This window comes from Chanos chanos, chromosome 11 (genome assembly GCF_902362185.1).
Source record: "Chanos chanos chromosome 11, fChaCha1.1, whole genome shotgun sequence".
Lineage (NCBI taxonomy): Eukaryota > Metazoa > Chordata > Actinopteri > Gonorynchiformes > Chanidae > Chanos > Chanos chanos.
In genome coordinates this window covers 12,474,240-12,494,535 of record NC_044505.1, presented here as the reverse complement: position 1 = coordinate 12,494,535, position 20,296 = coordinate 12,474,240, and the positions used below count along the sequence as shown (strand labels likewise).

The 20,296-nt window shown below is 50.7% G+C and overlaps 28 non-coding genes across 28 annotated transcripts in view; 14 read left to right on the top strand and 14 right to left on the bottom strand.

The window, feature by feature from the left end:
• Positions 1 to 5,281: 5,281 nt before the first annotated feature.
• On the top strand, positions 5,282 to 5,368 carry trnay-gua (transfer RNA tyrosine (anticodon GUA)). The gene is given in 2 exon segments: positions 5,282 to 5,318; positions 5,333 to 5,368. It is a non-coding gene; the product is annotated as a tRNA-Tyr (tRNA).
• Positions 5,369 to 5,652: 284 nt separating this feature from the next.
• trnae-cuc (transfer RNA glutamic acid (anticodon CUC)) lies at positions 5,653 to 5,724 on the bottom strand. Its single transcript has one exon. It is a non-coding gene; the product is annotated as a tRNA-Glu (tRNA).
• A 584-nt stretch (positions 5,725 to 6,308) lies between these two features.
• Positions 6,309 to 6,380, bottom strand: trnad-guc (transfer RNA aspartic acid (anticodon GUC)). The gene has a single exon. It is a non-coding gene; the product is annotated as a tRNA-Asp (tRNA).
• Positions 6,381 to 7,385: 1,005 nt separating this feature from the next.
• On the top strand, positions 7,386 to 7,459 carry trnai-aau (transfer RNA isoleucine (anticodon AAU)). The gene has a single exon. It is a non-coding gene; the product is annotated as a tRNA-Ile (tRNA).
• A 101-nt stretch (positions 7,460 to 7,560) lies between these two features.
• trnaq-cug (transfer RNA glutamine (anticodon CUG)) lies at positions 7,561 to 7,632 on the top strand. Its single transcript has one exon. It is a non-coding gene; the product is annotated as a tRNA-Gln (tRNA).
• An 88-nt stretch (positions 7,633 to 7,720) lies between these two features.
• Positions 7,721 to 7,793, bottom strand: trnaa-agc (transfer RNA alanine (anticodon AGC)). Its single transcript has one exon. It is a non-coding gene; the product is annotated as a tRNA-Ala (tRNA).
• A 1,029-nt stretch (positions 7,794 to 8,822) lies between these two features.
• Positions 8,823 to 8,894, bottom strand: trnae-cuc (transfer RNA glutamic acid (anticodon CUC)). The gene has a single exon. It is a non-coding gene; the product is annotated as a tRNA-Glu (tRNA).
• Positions 8,895 to 9,478: 584 nt separating this feature from the next.
• trnad-guc (transfer RNA aspartic acid (anticodon GUC)) lies at positions 9,479 to 9,550 on the bottom strand. The gene has a single exon. It is a non-coding gene; the product is annotated as a tRNA-Asp (tRNA).
• Positions 9,551 to 10,555: 1,005 nt separating this feature from the next.
• trnai-aau (transfer RNA isoleucine (anticodon AAU)) lies at positions 10,556 to 10,629 on the top strand. Its single transcript has one exon. It is a non-coding gene; the product is annotated as a tRNA-Ile (tRNA).
• Positions 10,630 to 10,730: 101 nt separating this feature from the next.
• trnaq-cug (transfer RNA glutamine (anticodon CUG)) lies at positions 10,731 to 10,802 on the top strand. Its single transcript has one exon. It is a non-coding gene; the product is annotated as a tRNA-Gln (tRNA).
• An 88-nt stretch (positions 10,803 to 10,890) lies between these two features.
• trnaa-agc (transfer RNA alanine (anticodon AGC)) lies at positions 10,891 to 10,963 on the bottom strand. Its single transcript has one exon. It is a non-coding gene; the product is annotated as a tRNA-Ala (tRNA).
• Positions 10,964 to 11,621: 658 nt separating this feature from the next.
• trnay-gua (transfer RNA tyrosine (anticodon GUA)) lies at positions 11,622 to 11,708 on the top strand. The gene is given in 2 exon segments: positions 11,622 to 11,658; positions 11,673 to 11,708. It is a non-coding gene; the product is annotated as a tRNA-Tyr (tRNA).
• Positions 11,709 to 11,992: 284 nt separating this feature from the next.
• trnae-cuc (transfer RNA glutamic acid (anticodon CUC)) lies at positions 11,993 to 12,064 on the bottom strand. Its single transcript has one exon. It is a non-coding gene; the product is annotated as a tRNA-Glu (tRNA).
• Positions 12,065 to 12,656: 592 nt separating this feature from the next.
• Positions 12,657 to 12,728, bottom strand: trnad-guc (transfer RNA aspartic acid (anticodon GUC)). The gene has a single exon. It is a non-coding gene; the product is annotated as a tRNA-Asp (tRNA).
• Positions 12,729 to 13,734: 1,006 nt separating this feature from the next.
• Positions 13,735 to 13,808, top strand: trnai-aau (transfer RNA isoleucine (anticodon AAU)). The gene has a single exon. It is a non-coding gene; the product is annotated as a tRNA-Ile (tRNA).
• Positions 13,809 to 13,909: 101 nt separating this feature from the next.
• On the top strand, positions 13,910 to 13,981 carry trnaq-cug (transfer RNA glutamine (anticodon CUG)). The gene has a single exon. It is a non-coding gene; the product is annotated as a tRNA-Gln (tRNA).
• Positions 13,982 to 14,069: 88 nt separating this feature from the next.
• trnaa-agc (transfer RNA alanine (anticodon AGC)) lies at positions 14,070 to 14,142 on the bottom strand. The gene has a single exon. It is a non-coding gene; the product is annotated as a tRNA-Ala (tRNA).
• A 658-nt stretch (positions 14,143 to 14,800) lies between these two features.
• trnay-gua (transfer RNA tyrosine (anticodon GUA)) lies at positions 14,801 to 14,887 on the top strand. Its single transcript is given in 2 exon segments — positions 14,801 to 14,837; positions 14,852 to 14,887. It is a non-coding gene; the product is annotated as a tRNA-Tyr (tRNA).
• A 284-nt stretch (positions 14,888 to 15,171) lies between these two features.
• On the bottom strand, positions 15,172 to 15,243 carry trnae-cuc (transfer RNA glutamic acid (anticodon CUC)). The gene has a single exon. It is a non-coding gene; the product is annotated as a tRNA-Glu (tRNA).
• A 593-nt stretch (positions 15,244 to 15,836) lies between these two features.
• On the bottom strand, positions 15,837 to 15,908 carry trnad-guc (transfer RNA aspartic acid (anticodon GUC)). The gene has a single exon. It is a non-coding gene; the product is annotated as a tRNA-Asp (tRNA).
• Positions 15,909 to 16,914: 1,006 nt separating this feature from the next.
• trnai-aau (transfer RNA isoleucine (anticodon AAU)) lies at positions 16,915 to 16,988 on the top strand. Its single transcript has one exon. It is a non-coding gene; the product is annotated as a tRNA-Ile (tRNA).
• A 101-nt stretch (positions 16,989 to 17,089) lies between these two features.
• On the top strand, positions 17,090 to 17,161 carry trnaq-cug (transfer RNA glutamine (anticodon CUG)). The gene has a single exon. It is a non-coding gene; the product is annotated as a tRNA-Gln (tRNA).
• Positions 17,162 to 17,249: 88 nt separating this feature from the next.
• trnaa-agc (transfer RNA alanine (anticodon AGC)) lies at positions 17,250 to 17,322 on the bottom strand. Its single transcript has one exon. It is a non-coding gene; the product is annotated as a tRNA-Ala (tRNA).
• A 658-nt stretch (positions 17,323 to 17,980) lies between these two features.
• trnay-gua (transfer RNA tyrosine (anticodon GUA)) lies at positions 17,981 to 18,067 on the top strand. The gene is given in 2 exon segments: positions 17,981 to 18,017; positions 18,032 to 18,067. It is a non-coding gene; the product is annotated as a tRNA-Tyr (tRNA).
• A 284-nt stretch (positions 18,068 to 18,351) lies between these two features.
• On the bottom strand, positions 18,352 to 18,423 carry trnae-cuc (transfer RNA glutamic acid (anticodon CUC)). Its single transcript has one exon. It is a non-coding gene; the product is annotated as a tRNA-Glu (tRNA).
• Positions 18,424 to 19,015: 592 nt separating this feature from the next.
• On the bottom strand, positions 19,016 to 19,087 carry trnad-guc (transfer RNA aspartic acid (anticodon GUC)). Its single transcript has one exon. It is a non-coding gene; the product is annotated as a tRNA-Asp (tRNA).
• Positions 19,088 to 20,093: 1,006 nt separating this feature from the next.
• On the top strand, positions 20,094 to 20,167 carry trnai-aau (transfer RNA isoleucine (anticodon AAU)). The gene has a single exon. It is a non-coding gene; the product is annotated as a tRNA-Ile (tRNA).
• A 101-nt stretch (positions 20,168 to 20,268) lies between these two features.
• trnaq-cug (transfer RNA glutamine (anticodon CUG)) overlaps positions 20,269 to 20,296 on the top strand; it is a 72-nt gene continuing 44 nt past the window's right edge. Inside the window, exon 1 of the tRNA in view lies at positions 20,269 to 20,296. This exon is cut by the window's right edge and continues 44 nt beyond it. This is a non-coding gene — a tRNA (tRNA-Gln).

The window sequence follows — 20,296 nt, the reverse complement described above, 5'->3', positions numbered from 1 at the left end:
GCTCACACAGACACACACACATACACTATGTTACTCATCATGAGAATTTAAAACATTTACATAAAGCTGTTTGAACACTGATATGAAACAAGTTGACAAGCAACGGTGAGAAAGTGAAATGCTATAGGCGCCAAAGAGAGTGAGAGAGGGAGAGAGAGAGAGAGAGAGAGAGAGAGAGAGAGAGAGAGTAAATCCCATACACAAGCCCACACACAGACACACATGCATACATCCTGGAAACACACAGAAACAATTATACTGCCATACATACTCACCTATACCAGGAAGCATGGAAGAGATTTGGTAAGATTACAGTAAGTATTTTTGATTGGGGGGGACTATAGATCATGTCATTCTGAGGGCCAATGACCAAAAAAAAAACCCTGCCTCTCCTGACTAAAGTTACCACCTTCTTCACACACACACACACACACACACACACACACACACACACACACACACACTTGCTGTTTTTGTTTTTTACTTTTGCTCCAAGGCATCTTAATGTTTTCTGTCATTATGCTGTCAGACTTCCTTTACTCTGAGAAACAAAACGTTTTTTCATCATTTCATTATTTCAGAATGATGCAAACAGATTTTTTTTTTTTTTTGCTTTTCAACTTCCCTCTCCTTCTGTTCTGTCTGTTATTCACACTTCATACACACACATCCTTCTATTCGGGGCCGGAGGCCATAAAACCGATATTCATCCAAAGGAGAAAAAAAAATATTAATTGTACGTTTTCCCAAGGGAACTTTGGGAGGCCTGAATAAGATATTATTTCTTCCTCACATTATGTAATTTTGCATGGGACAGAGCCAAACAAGCCTTAACAAAAGAAAATACAAAATGTTCCATCAGAACATTCTGTACTGATCCGACTAACAATTACAGTAGTCATTTAGATGCTCCTCCAGACAACACATAAACACAGACATATGCTCGAAAGCGCGCACACACACACACACACACACACAAACACACACACACACACACACACACACACACACATGAAAACACAAAAAAACGCAAATGCACGCTCAGGTACACACATTCATGCTCATACACACACATACATACATGCACTGCGGACACACGCCCACGACAGTCAGTCTTGCTGCTGTTGCTGTTGTAATCTCCATGTTTCTAACAGCATGCGATTGCTTGAACGTGTTCAGCAGACACAGGCCGGGACAGTTTCGGTTTCATTCTACGAGTCTCTTTCGCACGGTGGGTGTAATGAACATTGACCGGCATTCATCTGAACAGAAAAAGAAAAAGATCTTCTTTCACACACGTTGGAACGTTGTCCGTATTTGAACACTGGGGCACCTGGAGCCTTTGAATGGACTGGAAAAGAAGCCAAATGAAAAACACACACATGCACGTACATTCACACATACAAACACACACATGCGCGTGCACACACACACACACACAACTTTTATTGTACCAGTACAAGAGAAAAGACACCTTTGGGTTACCTATTACTCTCCCTCAGCAAACATAAAAGGTGCTGTCTAAAAAGATAATGAAGAATTAGTTGACTTTACTGCAGAGCTTATGGTTTCTTCACTTTTGATTACTCTTTTTTTATTATTAGTTATTTTTAGTTATTCTAAAGTTGTCAAAATGGTATAAATATCTACAGCCAAACATATCAAAGCTCAACACATCCTCTATTGGTTTAACTATGAAAATTAGGACAGCAGAACTTTACACAAGAACATTCTTTATCTCCAGAACTCTACTTCAGTCAGTCTAATCTCTGTTGTCTTTTTCTGCCCACACACACTTCCTGAGAATTGCTTTGAGGTGGGTGGTGGTGGGGGGCGTGGTGGGGGTGGGGGGGGGGGGGGGGGGGGGGTGGGGGGGCGGAGTTAAACATGCATTGTTTGGGGTGGTCTGACCTTCCCTCCCCTTCAGATGGCCACTCCTATTGGCCAAGCCCCCCTGGCTTACGAGAATTCTATGAGAATGGCAATAACATGCATGCAACCTCACTGTGTGACAAATTATAACGATAACAGAGCAATTCATCAAAACCAGGTCACAGCAAGAGCTAGCTAAACACGCGCGCGCACACACACACACACACACACACACACACACATACTCACACACAGAGCAAGTGAGAACACAGGATAGGATATCAATACACTGATGCAGTGAACTGATACAGCAGAGAGTTGTGTTTCTCTTGAGTTCATTTGTGGGCAGAGAGAAATAAGGTGACAAGGAAGTTCACTAGGCCTCTTGTGCAGTCTAAAAAGTCTTGTTATGGGAAAAGAGCCTGCAGATTGTAGATAAACAAACTTGTGGCCTCAAGCTTCAGATGATCACCGAAAACATCACTGTCTTTTAATTTACAATCAGGCTACACAAGAGCATACCCATAAATCTCAATATATACGCTCAGATTCTATTTTTTTGTGGATAATTTAGAGTTCAAGAAAGCAAAAGAACATTTCATATTTGTTTTAAACACGTTTAAATCACACTTAAAATGACTTGACAGCATTTTTTTTTCATTTTCTGTGTCAGGCGATTACCTTTTGCCAGTCATAAACCCAATACTAGAAAGACTTGGGGACCCCCTAGTGGTCAATTTCAGAAATTACTCTCCAGTGTCAGATAAAACCTTTGCCATTGTCAGGTAGAATGTTTCTGGCAAGAATGGGAATGTTGTTTCCCCAGGAGCTTGGCTGGGGTCACAGTTCTAATTGCAGTGCAACACACCTTACATGAACAGTTAGAAGAACCGGTTTTACGTTACATATATATGAAGTCAATCAAAAAACAAAAAAACAAACTAGACCTCACTGTAATTAGGAAACACATCCCTTTTAATTCAAGAATAATTCTTAAATGTATGTGACATTTTCAAGACACAGACGTCATGGTGTATATTCAGCATAATCTGTTCTTTAATTTCTGGAGCAAATCTCACCATTTTTCTTCGATCAGTCTTTCACTAACATCAATGCAATCAATAAGTCTTTCGCGAGCTACCTCAATGCTTGCCAGCATGCAAAGTTAATCAAACATATTAAATTAAATGACGTCATCTCGTGAGGTATGCGACCTGTTTACCTGTGCCCGCTACGGTGGTTACCTGCATACCTTTCGTTTTGTTTGGCTAAAAAGTTTTTTAAATCGTTCAGATCCGATGGAGAAGAGAAGAGGTGGAAAAGGGGGAAGAGAAAGAAAAGGGTCTCTACGGGGATAAATTAAATCGCAATGCCAGCCAGCGTATGCCGGCTAGTTACATCGCGATTAGTTCAAACAGCACTTGGTTTAAATTCGAGATCCCAGTTTATCTCAAATACTTGTTTGGAATGCACAAAAGATTGAGAACACAAGGAAAAAGCACTGCAGAGATAGTTTTCCAAATTGTAGTTGAACAAAGAAAGTTACAAGTGTAATAGCGTTATGATTGTTGTTGGGAGGAAGATGGTTCCGACATATGGATAATGTGGTTGTACATAGTAAAAGAAAGTGCAGGGCTTGTCATTAAAGTGTAATACAATTGCATTTCGTTGTGTTGTAGGTGTTGAGGGTTGTTTTGCTGTAAGTACTTAAGGATTGCTGGTGTTGAGACTTAACACATGAGTGTTGTATTGCGGTTTCCTTGCTCAGTCATTTTAAACAGTTTTCAATGACACACGTGCGTATGTAATGTGTTATTTTGACACTGATAGTCACGTCACGATTAGTTTAAATAAAGCCTGTTTCTAAATGATGCGTTTGGTTTTCCTGATTTACAAACTATATGTGGGAGCCTTTGAACATTTATTTTAATTATCTGGTTTTTATTACTATACGGAAGCAGAAAGGTCATACACACAGTCTTGTTAGATTCTCTACCATCTTAAGTCTTCTGATGGGACAGTGCTCTGATGCTTTGATATTGTGATGTCATTAACATACTATTTGCTTCATGAACATGCTTGTTGTATAAACGTTAAGCCATGTGCACCTCTCCTGTGTGTCCTTTGCCTGCGCTTGCATCAATTGAGAACTCCAAGGTCTGGCCACACCTGCTTTGGGGTTTTGTGGTGTAATGGTTAGCACTCTGGACATTGAATCCTGTAATTTGAGTTCAGATGGCGCTGGAGCCTTTGCGATGGTTTTGCCAAATCACCCATGGCATTCTCCTTGCATGAATGTGATGTACATGCTTGATCATCATCAGCTCAGGAAAGGGAATGTCTGTGGAGACTGTGGGCATTGATCCCAAATGCAAACTGCCAAGAATCTCATCCCACACCCTCGTACTAAGATTACGACAGATTGTTCAACTGGTTAGATTACCAGGGCGGTAACAGATTCAAGAATTTACTTGTCACATGCTTAATTGTACAAGTACAACAGCAGTGAAATGAATTGCAACAACTTAGACACCGACAACTGTGCAAGCATAAATCTACAGAGCAAATGTAAAGCTATTATAAAATTGAATAAGAAAAGAAATATAAAACTAAGGCTACATACAGGGAAGTAACAGAGAATCAATATAAAGTAATGAGTATAAGGTATATGAGCTTGTATAAGTGAGGTTACAATGTTACAAGCCATGTAATCTAAGTTACAAGGGGCCCACAGGAGCAGTAGGATGACTACAGGTCCGCCAGCTACAATGGTCTTTATATTGCTGGCGGTCAAGTGATATGGCCCATTGAGGCTTGCACTTCCCATATGTTTGAATGCATGTTTCTTTCTTACTTTTTGTTTTTTTATTTTCATTAGCCAAGCTAGCTATTTAGTTAGCGATAGCATTATGCATGCGGCGGGAAGGGCAAGAAGAGAAAGTACCTGGAAAAGAAGACAGCACAAAGACAGCCTGGAACCACACAAAACTCATAACGGCCCGACAAACCGCCGAAGGGGCAGGTGTTGGATGAAGGGGCCCGGAAGGCTATTGACGTTAACACCTTTTTTGACACTTTCCCAACACCCGCACCCATTCCACCACAGCGTGGCGGCCGGCAACCCGTGTGTGCTTGGGAGGAGGCCTCAGTGGCAGGTAATCATAAACTACCTTATTTGTGACTTATGTCCTTCTTCTTCCAAGCCCTTCTCCTTTGCCCTCAGTGCTCCTGATTGTTAACCTCAGCCCATCTCTGGGACTGAGTCCAGAGCTGCCCAACCACCCTCATGGCCACTGAGAAGATGGCCGGCGCCATGTTTGTCCAAAAAGCTCTCGACAAAAGGTACCAGAGCGCGCCAGAGTTATTTCGAGGGGGTTACCTGGTGTAAGCGCCTGTTCCTGCCCTGCGCCCTTCGATAGCTCAGATGGTAGAGCGGAGGACTGTAGGCATAGTTCTGGCCATCCTTAGGTCGCTGGTTCAAGTCCGGCTCGAAGGACAGGTTTTTCCCTTTGATCCAGCCTTCAAGCATGCTACGCGCAGCAGCTGTTTGGCCGCCCCAAGCTGCTGCTCAGACATGCTGATCTTAGGGGGCCCGCGTTTTTGCACTTGCACTGCAGCGCTACTGTGTCAAAAAGACTTGTAACCTCAACGGTGTCAGAGTCAGCCCGCGCCCTTCCACGCGTCAGTCGATTTCTCGGCTGAAAGTCGCCGACACGGACGAAAGACGCGAACCTCCGCTTCACGTGACGCAGGGCCACAGGCTGTGGTGGCAAAAGCAGCTTCCCTGACCGGGAATCGAACCCGGGCCGCGGCGGTGAGAGCGCCGAATCCTAACCACTAGACCACCAGGGAGGTCAAAGCTTGGCTCCTCGGCCTTGCTGGCGGGGCCCCCGAGCACAGGGCCCTGCTCAGCACGCACGCCCTTCTCGGTGTGCCGGCGCTTTTGTGAGAAGTAGCGGCGTCAAAGGTGAAGCTCCAACCCACCACCCTGAGATTAGGAGTCTTGCCCTCTACCGGCCGACATGGCCCAGTTGCGCGGCGTGGCCTGCGCAGGTGCCTCTCTGGGTCACTTTGTAGTTGAAGCTAAGCCCTCGCAAGTTGTAAAGCATACACAAGTCATTGAAAACGGAGCGCTCTCCCACGTCCAGTATATCAAAGGGAGCTTGGAACGGGACGAACCTCATAATCAAACTCGAATCAAACAGCCAGGGGGGGGAGGTGTTGCGTGTGTTGGATGAGGCCGTTTTTTGCAGTCGGTTTCACACTTTCCCAACACCCACACCCATTCTGCCACGGCCAGGGATATACACAGGCTATCGACAACAGTGCATTTCCGGTCTCCAAACCGGAAAAAAACAACAACAAAAAAAAGGCAACACACTCGTTCTTTGATGGTCGAGGGTGCGAACCAGGGGCCGAAAAAAAACCCAAAGCTGCTCCCCGTCGGGGAATCGAACCCCGGTCTCCCGCGTGACAGGCGGGGATACTCACCACTATACTAACGAGGACACGGCATGGGCCCGCTAAACGGATAGCAAACCAATGCAAAATCCCAGGGACGCTGACCAACACTGTCAAAAGATGGAACTTCCGGGTCAAGCGTGTCCGCGCTGTGTGGCTCAGGAAAGCGACCCGAGAAGGCGCCCAGCTGCTTGTCCCCTTTAGTGCAAAGGTTCACTGGGGTATCTGCAAAGTAAAGAAACTTGGCTCCGGAGACTGTCCCAACGGTTAGAGCACTCCACCATTTGGGTAATCCTCCGTATGTCGGTCGTGGGGCTTGGCAGAGTTGTCCATTTTTCGACATTTTCTGTTGGGTTCGGTATGTTGCTTGCGGGATAGTAATGTCTAAGTGTACAGGGGACTTTGTAGTTGAGAGTAAACCTTTGCCAACTGTAAAGGAAGCACAAGCTATTGGAAACAAAGCACCCCCCACTCACATCCAGTATATCAAAGGGAGCTTGGAACAGCACAAAACTCATAACGGCTCGACAAACAGCCCAAGGGGGGGAGGTGTTGGATGAGGCTGTTGACGTTCGCACCTTTTTTTTGTTTCAGCAGTTTTGACACTTTCCCAACACCCACACCCGCTCTACCACAAGCTACTGACAGCAATGCATTTCTGGCCTGCAAAACCGTTAAAAAAACCCAAAACGCAATACTCTCTCATTTCCACCACCAATATATGCAAGCCCCATGTCAAGTATATCCCACTTCCAGTCAGTGTGAGTGGACCTCAGTAAACTGCTGGTGGGAGCTGTGGTCCTTACACTGGTCTTTAATTTGCTGGTAGACAAAATATATTGGCGGTGGATGATCTCACTTCCAACGCATTTGATGCACATGCTGTGGGTGTGGATGTCTGTAGGTGCTGTGGGTGTTGGATGCCCTGTGCCTGTAGGGGTTCTGTGTCTGTGGGTGAGAACCGTCGAGGCTTGCGCTTCACATATGGTTGAGCGCATGGTTTTGTTTTGGGTTTTTTTTTTTTTGCTTTGGGTTTTTTTTTTGCTTTTGGAGGCCGGTTAGCTCAGTTGGTTAGAGCGTGGTGCTAATAACGCCAAGGTCGCGGGTTCGATCCCCGTACGGGCCAGCCAGCTTTTTCTCTTTCCGGCCGACAGAGCACGTGGACTACTTTGGCCGCTGAATGTACAGTTCTCGAGTTCTCCGAGGCGCCCAAGGTCCGAAGAGCGCGGTTCCATGGTGTAATGGTTAGCACTCTGGACTCTGAATCCAGCGATCCGAGTTCAAATCTCGGTGGGACCTTTAGCTGCCTTTTGCCGCGTTGGAGCGCGCGGTAGTGCGGCGTAGCCGCTGAAGCAGCTTCAAACAAGTTACCAAAAGGGAGCACCCATGGAGAATGCGGGCATCGATCCCGCTACCTCTCGCATGCTAAGCGAGCGCTCTACCATCTGAGCTAATTCCCCTTGCCTGCCGCTCTCCCAGTCTCTCGGGGGCGCGCTTGGACAGCAGACCGGCAGCTTACATTGGAAGTGCCCCGCCGCAAAGGTTTGTCTGTTCAACTAGAAAGCTAAAGTTTGCCAAAAACGTTAGCCAAGCTAGCTATTTAGTTAGCGATAGCATTATGCATGCGGCGGGAAGGGCAAGAAGAGAAAGTACCTGGAAAAGAAGACAGCACAAAGACAGCCTGGAACCACACAAAACTCATAACGGCCCGACAAACCGCCGAAGGGGCAGGTGTTGGATGAAGGGGCCCGGAAGGCTATTGACGTTAACACCTTTTTTGACACTTTCCCAACACCCGCACCCATTCCACCACAGCGTGGCGGCCGGCAACCCGTGTGTGCTTGGGAGGAGGCCTCAGTGGCAGGTAATCATAAACTACCTTATTTGTGACTTATGTCCTTCTTCTTCCAAGCCCTTCTCCTTTGCCCTCAGTGCTCCTGATTGTTAACCTCAGCCCATCTCTGGGACTGAGTCCAGAGCTGCCCAACCACCCTCATGGCCACTGAGAAGATGGCCGGCGCCATGTTTGTCCAAAAAGCTCTCGACAAAAGGTACCAGAGCGCGCCAGAGTTATTTCGAGGGGGTTACCTGGTGTAAGCGCCTGTTCCTGCCCTGCGCCCTTCGATAGCTCAGATGGTAGAGCGGAGGACTGTAGGCATAGTTCTGGCCATCCTTAGGTCGCTGATTCAAGTCCGGCTCGAAGGACAGGTTTTTCCCTTTGATCCAGCCTTCAAGCATGCTACGCGCAGCAGCTGTTTGGCCGCCCCAAGCTGCTGCTCAGACATGCTGATCTTAGGGGGCCCGCGTTTTTGCACTTGCACTGCAGCGCTACTGTGTCAAAAAGACTTGTAACCTCAACGGTGTCAGAGTCAGCCCGCGCCCTTCCACGCGTCAGTCGATTTCTCGGCTGAAAGTCGCCGACACGGACGAAAGACGCGAACCTCCGCTTCACGTGACGCAGGGCCACAGGCTGTGGTGGCAAAAGCAGCTTCCCTGACCGGGAATCGAACCCGGGCCGCGGCGGTGAGAGCGCCGAATCCTAACCACTAGACCACCAGGGAGGTCAAAGCTTGGCTCCTCGGCCTTGCTGGCGGGGCCCCCGAGCACAGGGCCCTGCTCAGCACGCACGCCCTTCTCAGTGTGCCGGCGCTTTTGTGAGAAGTAGCGGCGTCAAAGGTGAAGCTCCAACCCACCACCCTGAGATTAGGAGTCTTGCCCTCTACCGGCCGACATGGCCCAGTTGCGCGGCGTGGCCTGCGCAGGTGCCTCTCTGGGTCACTTTGTAGTTGAAGCTAAGCCCTCGCAAGTTGTAAAGCATACACAAGTCATTGAAAACGGAGCGCTCTCCCACGTCCAGTATATCAAAGGGAGCTTGGAACGGGACGAACCTCATAATCAAACTCGAATCAAACAGCCAGGGGGGGGAGGTGTTGCGTGTGTTGGATGAGGCCGTTTTTTGCAGTCGGTTTCACACTTTCCCAACACCCACACCCATTCTGCCACGGCCAGGGATATACACAGGCTATCGACAACAGTGCATTTCCGGTCTCCAAACCGGAAAAAAACAACAACAAAAAAAAGGCAACACACTCGTTCTTTGATGGTCGAGGGTGCGAACCAGGGGCCGAAAAAAAAACCAAAGCTGCTCCCCGTCGGGGAATCGAACCCCGGTCTCCCGCGTGACAGGCGGGGATACTCACCACTATACTAACGAGGACACGGCATGGGCCCGCTAAACGGATAGCAAACCAATGCAAAATCCCAGGGACGCTGACCAACACTGTCAAAAGATGGAACTTCCGGGTCAAGCGTGTCCGCGCTGTGTGGCTCAGGAAAGCGACCCGAGAAGGCGCCCAGCTGCTTGTCCCCTTTAGTGCAAAGGTTCACTGGGGTATCTGCAAAGTAAAGAAACTTGGCTCCGGAGACTGTCCCAACGGTTAGAGCACTCCACCATTTGGGTAATCCTCCGTATGTCGGTCGTGGGGCTTGGCAGAGTTGTCCATTTTTCGACATTTTCTGTTGGGTTCGGTATGTTGCTTGCGGGATAGTAATGTCTAAGTGTACAGGGGACTTTGTAGTTGAGAGTAAACCTTTGCCAACTGTAAAGGAAGCACAAGCTATTGGAAACAAAGCACCCCCCACTCACATCCAGTATATCAAAGGGAGCTTGGAACAGCACAAAACTCATAATGGCTCGACAAACAGCCCAAGGGGGGGAGGTGTTGGATGAGGCTGTTGACGTTCGCACCTTTTTTTTGTTTCAGCAGTTTTGACACTTTCCCAACACCCACACCCGCTCTACCACAAGCTACTGACAGCAATGCATTTCTGGCCTGCAAAACCGTTAAAAAAACCCAAAACGCAATACTCTCTCATTTCCACCACCAATATATGCAAGCCCCATGTCAAGTATATCCCACTTCCAGTCAGTGTGAGTGGACCTCAGTAAACTGCTGGTGGGAGCTGTGGTCCTTACACTGGTCTTTAATTTGCTGGTAGACAAAATATATTGGCGGTGGATGATCTCACTTCCAACGCATTTGATGCACATGCTGTGGGTGTGGATGTCTGTAGGTGCTGTGGGTGTTGGATGCCCTGTGCCTGTAGGGGTTCTGTGTCTGTGGGTGAGAACCGTCGAGGCTTGCGCTTCACATATGGTTGAGCGCATGGTTTTGTTTTGGGTTTTTTTTTTTTTTGCTTTGGGTTTTTTTTTGCTTTTGGAGGCCGGTTAGCTCAGTTGGTTAGAGCGTGGTGCTAATAACGCCAAGGTCGCGGGTTCGATCCCCGTACGGGCCAGCCAGCTTTTTCTCTTTCCGGCCGACAGAGCACGTGGACTACTTTGGCCGCTGAATGTACAGTTCTCGAGTTCTCCGAGGCGCCCAAGGTCCGAAGAGCGCGGTTCCATGGTGTAATGGTTAGCACTCTGGACTCTGAATCCAGCGATCCGAGTTCAAATCTCGGTGGGACCTTTAGCTGCCTTTTGCCGCGTTGGAGCGCGCGGTAGTGCGGCGTAGCCGCTGAAGCAGCTTCAAACAAGTTACCAAAAGGGAGCACCCATGGAGAATGCGGGCATCGATCCCGCTACCTCTCGCATGCTAAGCGAGCGCTCTACCATCTGAGCTAATTCCCCTTGCCTGCCGCTCTCCCAGTCTCTCGGGGGCGCGCTTGGACAGCAGACCGGCAGCTTACATTGGAAGTGCCCCGCCGCAAAGGTTTGTCTGTTCAACTAGAAAGCTAAAGTTTGCCAAAAACGTTAGCCAAGCTAGCTATTTAGTTAGCGATAGCATTATGCATGCGGCGGGAAGGGCAAGAAGAGAAAGTACCTGGAAAAGAAGACAGCACAAAGACAGCCTGGAACCACACAAAACTCATAACGGCCCGACAAACCGCCGAAGGGGCAGGTGTTGGATGAAGGGGCCCGGAAGGCTATTGACGGTAACACCTTTTTTGACACTTTCCCAACACCCGCACCCATTCCACCACAGCGTGGCGGCCGGCAACCCGTGTGTGCTTGGGAGGAGGCCTCAGTGGCAGGTAATCATAAACTACCTTATTTGTGACTTATGTCCTTCTTCTTCCAAGCCCTTCTCCTTTGCCCTCAGTGCTCCTGATTGTTAACCTCAGCCCATCTCTGGGACTGAGTCCAGAGCTGCCCAACCACCCTCATGGCCACTGAGAAGATGGCCGGCGCCATGTTTGTCCAAAAAGCTCTCGACAAAAGGTACCAGAGCGCGCCAGAGTTATTTCGAGGGGGTTACCTGGTGTAAGCGCCTGTTCCTGCCCTGCGCCCTTCGATAGCTCAGATGGTAGAGCGGAGGACTGTAGGCATAGTTCTGGCCATCCTTAGGTCGCTGGTTCAAGTCCGGCTCGAAGGACAGGTTTTTCCCTTTGATCCAGCCTTCAAGCATGCTACGCGCAGCAGCTGTTTGGCCGCCCCAAGCTGCTGCTCAGACATGCTGATCTTAGGGGGCCCGCGTTTTTGCACTTGCACTGCAGCGCTACTGTGTCAAAAAGACTTGTAACCTCAACGGTGTCAGAGTCAGCCCGCGCCCTTCCACGCGTCAGTCGATTTCTCGGCTGAAAGTCGCCGACACGGACGAAAGACGCGAACCTCCGCTTCACGTGACGCAGGGCCACAGGCTGTGGTGGCAAAAGCAGCTTCCCTGACCGGGAATCGAACCCGGGCCGCGGCGGTGAGAGCGCCGAATCCTAACCACTAGACCACCAGGGAGGTCAAAGCTTGGCTCCTCGGCCTTGCTGGCGGGGCCCCCGAGCACAGGGCCCTGCTCAGCACGCACGCCCTTCTCAGTGTGCCGGCGCTTTTGTGAGAAGTAGCGGCGTCAAAGGTGAAGCTCCAACCCACCACCCTGAGATTAGGAGTCTTGCCCTCTACCGGCCGACATGGCCCAGTTGCGCGGCGTGGCCTGCGCAGGTGCCTGGGTGCCTCTCTGGGTCACTTTGTAGTTGAAGCTAAGCCCTCGCAAGTTGTAAAGCATACACAAGTCATTGAAAACGGAGCGCTCTCCCACGTCCAGTATATCAAAGGGAGCTTGGAACGGGACGAACCTCATAATCAAACTCGAATCAAACAGCCAGGGGGGGGAGGTGTTGCGTGTGTTGGATGAGGCCGTTTTTTGCAGTCGGTTTCACACTTTCCCAACACCCACACCCATTCTGCCACGGCCAGGGATATACACAGGCTATCGACAACAGTGCATTTCCGGTCTCCAAACCGGAAAAAAACAACAACAAAAAAAAGGCAACACACTCGTTCTTTGATGGTCGAGGGTGCGAACCAGGGGCCGGAAAAAAAACCAAAGCTGCTCCCCGTCGGGGAATCGAACCCCGGTCTCCCGCGTGACAGGCGGGGATACTCACCACTATACTAACGAGGACACGGCATGGGCCCGCTAAACGGATAGCAAACCAATGCAAAATCCCAGGGACGCTGACCAACACTGTCAAAAGATGGAACTTCCGGGTCAAGCGTGTCCGCGCTGTGTGGCTCAGGAAAGCGACCCGAGAAGGCGCCCAGCTGCTTGTCCCCTTTAGTGCAAAGGTTCACTGGGGTATCTGCAAAGTAAAGAAACTTGGCTCCGGAGACTGTCCCAACGGTTAGAGCACTCCACCATTTGGGTAATCCTCCGTATGTCGGTCGTGGGGCTTGGCAGAGTTGTCCATTTTTCGACATTTTCTGTTGGGTTCGGTATGTTGCTTGCGGGATAGTAATGTCTAAGTGTACAGGGGACTTTGTAGTTGAGAGTAAACCTTTGCCAACTGTAAAGGAAGCACAAGCTATTGGAAACAAAGCACCCCCCACTCACATCCAGTATATCAAAGGGAGCTTGGAACAGCACAAAACTCATAACGGCTCGACAAACAGCCCAAGGGGGGGGGGGGGTGTTGGATGAGGCTGTTGACGTTCGCACCTTTTTTTTGTTTCAGCAGTTTTGACACTTTCCCAACACCCACACCCGCTCTACCACAAGCTACTGACAGCAATGCATTTCTGGCCTGCAAAACCGTTAAAAAAACCCAAAACGCAATACTCTCTCATTTCCACCACCAATATATGCAAGCCCCATGTCAAGTATATCCCACTTCCAGTCAGTGTGAGTGGACCTCAGTAAACTGCTGGTGGGAGCTGTGGTCCTTACACTGGTCTTTAATTTGCTGGTAGACAAAATATATTGGCGGTGGATGATCTCACTTCCAACGCATTTGATGCACATGCTGTGGGTGTGGATGTCTGTAGGTGCTGTGGGTGTTGGATGCCCTGTGCCTGTAGGGGTTCTGTGTCTGTGGGTGAGAACCGTCGAGGCTTGCGCTTCACATATGGTTGAGCGCATGGTTTTGTTTTGGGTTTTTTTTTTTTGCTTTGGGTTTTTTTTTGCTTTTGGAGGCCGGTTAGCTCAGTTGGTTAGAGCGTGGTGCTAATAACGCCAAGGTCGCGGGTTCGATCCCCGTACGGGCCAGCCAGCTTTTTCTCTTTCCGGCCGACAGAGCACGTGGACTACTTTGGCCGCTGAATGTACAGTTCTCGAGTTCTCCGAGGCGCCCAAGGTCCGAAGAGCGCGGTTCCATGGTGTAATGGTTAGCACTCTGGACTCTGAATCCAGCGATCCGAGTTCAAATCTCGGTGGGACCTTTAGCTGCCTTTTGCCGCGTTGGAGCGCGCGGTAGTGCGGCGTAGCCGCTGAAGCAGCTTCAAACAAGTTACCAAAAGGGAGCACCCATGGAGAATGCGGGCATCGATCCCGCTACCTCTCGCATGCTAAGCGAGCGCTCTACCATCTGAGCTAATTCCCCTTGCCTGCCGCTCTCCCAGTCTCTCGGGGGCGCGCTTGGACAGCAGACCGGCAGCTTACATTGGAAGTGCCCCGCCGCAAAGGTTTGTCTGTTCAACTAGAAAGCTAAAGTTTGCCAAAAACGTTAGCCAAGCTAGCTATTTAGTTAGCGATAGCATTATGCATGCGGCGGGAAGGGCAAGAAGAGAAAGTACCTGGAAAAGAAGACAGCACAAAGACAGCCTGGAACCACACAAAACTCATAACGGCCCGACAAACCGCCGAAGGGGCAGGTGTTGGATGAAGGGGCCCGGAAGGCTATTGACGGTAACACCTTTTTTGACACTTTCCCAACACCCGCACCCATTCCACCACAGCGTGGCGGCCGGCAACCCGTGTGTGCTTGGGAGGAGGCCTCAGTGGCAGGTAATCATAAACTACCTTATTTGTGACTTATGTCCTTCTTCTTCCAAGCCCTTCTCCTTTGCCCTCAGTGCTCCTGATTGTTAACCTCAGCCCATCTCTGGGACTGAGTCCAGAGCTGCCCAACCACCCTCATGGCCACTGAGAAGATGGCCGGCGCCATGTTTGTCCAAAAAGCTCTCGACAAAAGGTACCAGAGCGCGCCAGAGTTATTTCGAGGGGGTTACCTGGTGTAAGCGCCTGTTCCTGCCCTGCGCCCTTCGATAGCTCAGATGGTAGAGCGGAGGACTGTAGGCATAGTTCTGGCCATCCTTAGGTCGCTGGTTCAAGTCCGGCTCGAAGGACAGGTTTTTCCCTTTGATCCAGCCTTCAAGCATGCTACGCGCAGCAGCTGTTTGGCCGCCCCAAGCTGCTGCTCAGACATGCTGATCTTAGGGGGCCCGCGTTTTTGCACTTGCACTGCAGCGCTACTGTGTCAAAAAGACTTGTAACCTCAACGGTGTCAGAGTCAGCCCGCGCCCTTCCACGCGTCAGTCGATTTCTCGGCTGAAAGTCGCCGACACGGACGAAAGACGCGAACCTCCGCTTCACGTGACGCAGGGCCACAGGCTGTGGTGGCAAAAGCAGCTTCCCTGACCGGGAATCGAACCCGGGCCGCGGCGGTGAGAGCGCCGAATCCTAACCACTAGACCACCAGGGAGGTCAAAGCTTGGCTCCTCGGCCTTGCTGGCGGGGCCCCCGAGCACAGGGCCCTGCTCAGCACGCACGCCCTTCTCAGTGTGCCGGCGCTTTTGTGAGAAGTAGCGGCGTCAAAGGTGAAGCTCCAACCCACCACCCTGAGATTAGGAGTCTTGCCCTCTACCGGCCGACATGGCCCAGTTGCGCGGCGTGGCCTGCGCAGGTGCCTGGGTGCCTCTCTGGGTCACTTTGTAGTTGAAGCTAAGCCCTCGCAAGTTGTAAAGCATACACAAGTCATTGAAAACGGAGCGCTCTCCCACGTCCAGTATATCAAAGGGAGCTTGGAACGGGACGAACCTCATAATCAAACTCGAATCAAACAGCCAGGGGGGGGAGGTGTTGCGTGTGTTGGATGAGGCCGTTTTTTGCAGTCGGTTTCACACTTTCCCAACACCCACACCCATTCTGCCACGGCCAGGGATATACACAGGCTATCGACAACAGTGCATTTCCGGTCTCCAAACCGGAAAAAAACAACAACAAAAAAAAGGCAACACACTCGTTCTTTGATGGTCGAGGGTGCGAACCAGGGGCCGGAAAAAAAAACCAAAGCTGCTCCCCGTCGGGGAATCGAACCCCGGTCTCCCGCGTGACAGGCGGGGATACTCACCACTATACTAACGAGGACACGGCATGGGCCCGCTAAACGGATAGCAAACCAATGCAAAATCCCAGGGACGCTGACCAACACTGTCAAAAGATGGAACTTCCGGGTCAAGCGTGTCCGCGCTGTGTGGCTCAGGAAAGCGACCCGAGAAGGCGCCCAGCTGCTTGTCCCCTTTAGTGCAAAGGTTCACTGGGGTATCTGCAAAGTAAAGAAACTTGGCTCCGGAGACTGTCCCAACGGTTAGAGCACTCCACCATTTGGGTAATCCTCCGTATGTCGGTCGTGGGGCTTGGCAGAGTTGTCCATTTTTCGACATTTTCTGTTGGGTTCGGTATGTTGCTTGCGGGATAGTAATGTCTAAGTGTACAGGGGACTTTGTAGTTGAGAGTAAACCTTTGCCAACTGTAAAGGAAGCACAAGCTATTGGAAACAAAGCACCCCCCACTCACATCCAGTATATCAAAGGGAGCTTGGAACAGCACAAAACTCATAACGGCTCGACAAACAGCCCAAGGGGGGGAGGTGTTGGATGAGGCTGTTGACGTTCGCACCTTTTTTTTGTTTCAGCAGTTTTGACACTTTCCCAACACCCACACCCGCTCTACCACAAGCTACTGACAGCAATGCATTTCTGGCCTGCAAAACCGTTAAAAAAACCCAAAACGCAATACTCTCTCATTTCCACCACCAATATATGCAAGCCCCATGTCAAGTATATCCCACTTCCAGTCAGTGTGAGTGGACCTCAGTAAACTGCTGGTGGGAGCTGTGGTCCTTACACTGGTCTTTAATTTGCTGGTAGACAAAATATATTGGCGGTGGATGATCTCACTTCCAACGCATTTGATGCACATGCTGTGGGTGTGGATGTCTGTAGGTGCTGTGGGTGTTGGATGCCCTGTGCCTGTAGGGGTTCTGTGTCTGTGGGTGAGAACCGTCGAGGCTTGCGCTTCACATATGGTTGAGCGCATGGTTTTGTTTTGGGTTTTTTTTTTTTTTTGCTTTGGGTTTTTTTTTGCTTTTGGAGGCCGGTTAGCTCAGTTGGTTAGAGCGTGGTGCTAATAACGCCAAGGTCGCGGGTTCGATCCCCGTACGGGCCAGCCAGCTTTTTCTCTTTCCGGCCGACAGAGCACGTGGACTACTTTGGCCGCTGAATGTACAGTTCTCGAGTTCTCCGAGGCGCCCAAGGTCCGAAGAGCGCGGTTCCATGGTGTAATGGTTAGCACTCTGGACTCTGAATCCAGCGATCCGAGTTCAAATCTCGGTGGGACCTTTAGCTGCCTTTTGCCGCGTTGGAGCGCGCGGTAGTGCGGCGTAGCCGCTGAAGCAGCTTCAAACAAGTTACCAAAAGGGAGCACCCATGGAGAATGCGGGCATCGATCCCGCTACCTCTCGCATGCTAAGCGAGCGCTCTACCATCTGAGCTAATTCCCCTTGCCTGCCGCTCTCCCAGTCTCTCGGGGGCGCGCTTGGACAGCAGACCGGCAGCTTACATTGGAAGTGCCCCGCCGCAAAGGTTTGTCTGTTCAACTAGAAAGCTAAAGTTTGCCAAAAACGTTAGCCAAGCTAGCTATTTAGTTAGCGATAGCATTATGCATGCGGCGGGAAGGGCAAGAAGAGAAAGTACCTGGAAAAGAAGACAGCACAAAGACAGCCTGGAACCACACAAAACTCATAACGGCCCGACAAACCGCCGAAGGGGCAGGTGTTGGATGAAGGGGCCCGGAAGGCTATTGACGGTAACACCTTTTTTGACACTTTCCCAACACCCGCACCCATTCCACCACAGCGTGGCGGCCGGCAACCCGTGTGTGCTTGGGAGGAGGCCTCAGTGGCAGGTAATCATAAACTACCTTATTTGTGACTTATGTCCTTCTTCTTCCAAGCCCTTCTCCTTTGCCCTCAGTGCTCCTGATTGTTAACCTCAGCCCATCTCTGGGACTGAGTCCAGAGCTGCCCAACCACCCTCATGGCCACTGAGAAGATGGCCGGCGCCATGTTTGTCCAAAAAGCTCTCGACAAAAGGTACCAGAGCGCGCCAGAGTTATTTCGAGGGGGTTAGCTGGTGTAAGCGCCTGTTCCTGCCCTGCGCCCTTCGATAGCTCAGATGGTAGAGCGGAGGACTGTAGGCATAGTTCTGGCCATCCTTAGGTCGCTGGTTCAAGTCCGGCTCGAAGGACAGGTTTTTCCCTTTGATCCAGCCTTCAAGCATGCTACGCGCAGCAGCTGTTTGGCCGCCCCAAGCTGCTGCTCAGACATGCTGATCTTAGGGGGCCCGCGTTTTTGCACTTGCACTGCAGCGCTACTGTGTCAAAAAGACTTGTAACCTCAACGGTGTCAGAGTCAGCCCGCGCCCTTCCACGCGTCAGTCGATTTCTCGGCTGAAAGTCGCCGACACGGACGAAAGACGCGAACCTCCGCTTCACGTGACGCAGGGCCACAGGCTGTGGTGGCAAAAGCAGCTTCCCTGACCGGGAATCGAACCCGGGCCGCGGCGGTGAGAGCGCCGAATCCTAACCACTAGACCACCAGGGAGGTCAAAGCTTGGCTCCTCGGCCTTGCTGGCGGGGCCCCCGAGCACAGGGCCCTGCTCAGCACGCACGCCCTTCTCAGTGTGCCGGCGCTTTTGTGAGAAGTAGCGGCGTCAAAGGTGAAGCTCCAACCCACCACCCTGAGATTAGGAGTCTTGCCCTCTACCGGCCGACATGGCCCAGTTGCGCGGCGTGGCCTGCGCAGGTGCCTGGGTGCCTCTCTGGGTCACTTTGTAGTTGAAGCTAAGCCCTCGCAAGTTGTAAAGCATACACAAGTCATTGAAAACGGAGCGCTCTCCCACGTCCAGTATATCAAAGGGAGCTTGGAACGGGACGAACCTCATAATCAAACTCGAATCAAACAGCCAGGGGGGGGAGGTGTTGCGTGTGTTGGATGAGGCCGTTTTTTGCAGTCGGTTTCACACTTTCCCAACACCCACACCCATTCTGCCACGGCCAGGGATATACACAGGCTATCGACAACAGTGCATTTCCGGTCTCCAAACCGGAAAAAAACAACAACAAAAAAAAGGCAACACACTCGTTCTTTGACGGTCGAGGGTGCGAACCAGGGGCCGGAAAAAAAACCAAAGCTGCTCCCCGTCGGGGAATCGAACCCCGGTCTCCCGCGTGACAGGCGGGGATACTCACCACTATACTAACGAGGACACGGCATGGGCCCGCTAAACGGATAGCAAACCAATGCAAAATCCCAGGGACGCTGACCAACACTGTCAAAAGATGGAACTTCCGGGTCAAGCGTGTCCGCGCTGTGTGGCTCAGGAAAGCGACCCGAGAAGGCGCCCAGCTGCTTGTCCCCTTTAGTGCAAAGGTTCACTGGGGTATCTGCAAAGTAAAGAAACTTGGCTCCGGAGACTGTCCCAACGGTTAGAGCACTCCACCATTTGGGTAATCCTCCGTATGTCGGTCGTGGGGCTTGGCAGAGTTGTCCATTTTTCGACATTTTCTGTTGGGTTCGGTATGTTGCTTGCGGGATAGTAATGTCTAAGTGTACAGGGGACTTTGTAGTTGAGAGTAAACCTTTGCCAACTGTAAAGGAAGCACAAGCTATTGGAAACAAAGCACCCCCCACTCACATCCAGTATATCAAAGGGAGCTTGGAACAGCACAAAACTCATAACGGCTCGACAAACAGCCCAAGGGGGGGGAGGTGTTGGATGAGGCTGTTGACGTTCGCACCTTTTTTTTGTTTCAGCAGTTTTGACACTTTCCCAACACCCACACCCGCTCTACCACAAGCTACTGACAGCAATGCATTTCTGGCCTGCAAAACCGTTAAAAAAACCCAAAACGCAATACTCTCTCATTTCCACCACCAATATATGCAAGCCCCATGTCAAGTATATCCCACTTCCAGTCAGTGTGAGTGGACCTCAGTAAACTGCTGGTGGGAGCTGTGGTCCTTACACTGGTCTTTAATTTGCTGGTAGACAAAATATATTGGCGGTGGATGATCTCACTTCCAACGCATTTGATGCACATGCTGTGGGTGTGGATGTCTGTAGGTGCTGTGGGTGTTGGATGCCCTGTGCCTGTAGGGGTTCTGTGTCTGTGGGTGAGAACCGTCGAGGCTTGCGCTTCACATATGGTTGAGCGCATGGTTTTGTTTTGGGTTTTTTTTTTTTTTGCTTTGGGTTTTTTTTTGCTTTTGGAGGCCGGTTAGCTCAGTTGGTTAGAGCGTGGTGCTAATAACGCCAAGGTCGCGGGTTCGATCCCCGTACGGGCCAGCCAGCTTTTTCTCTTTCCGGCCGACAGAGCACGTGGACTACTTTGGCCGCTGAATGTACAGTTCTCGAGTTCTCCGAGGCGCCCAAGGTCCGAAGAGCGCGGTTCCATGGTGTAATGGTTAGCACTCT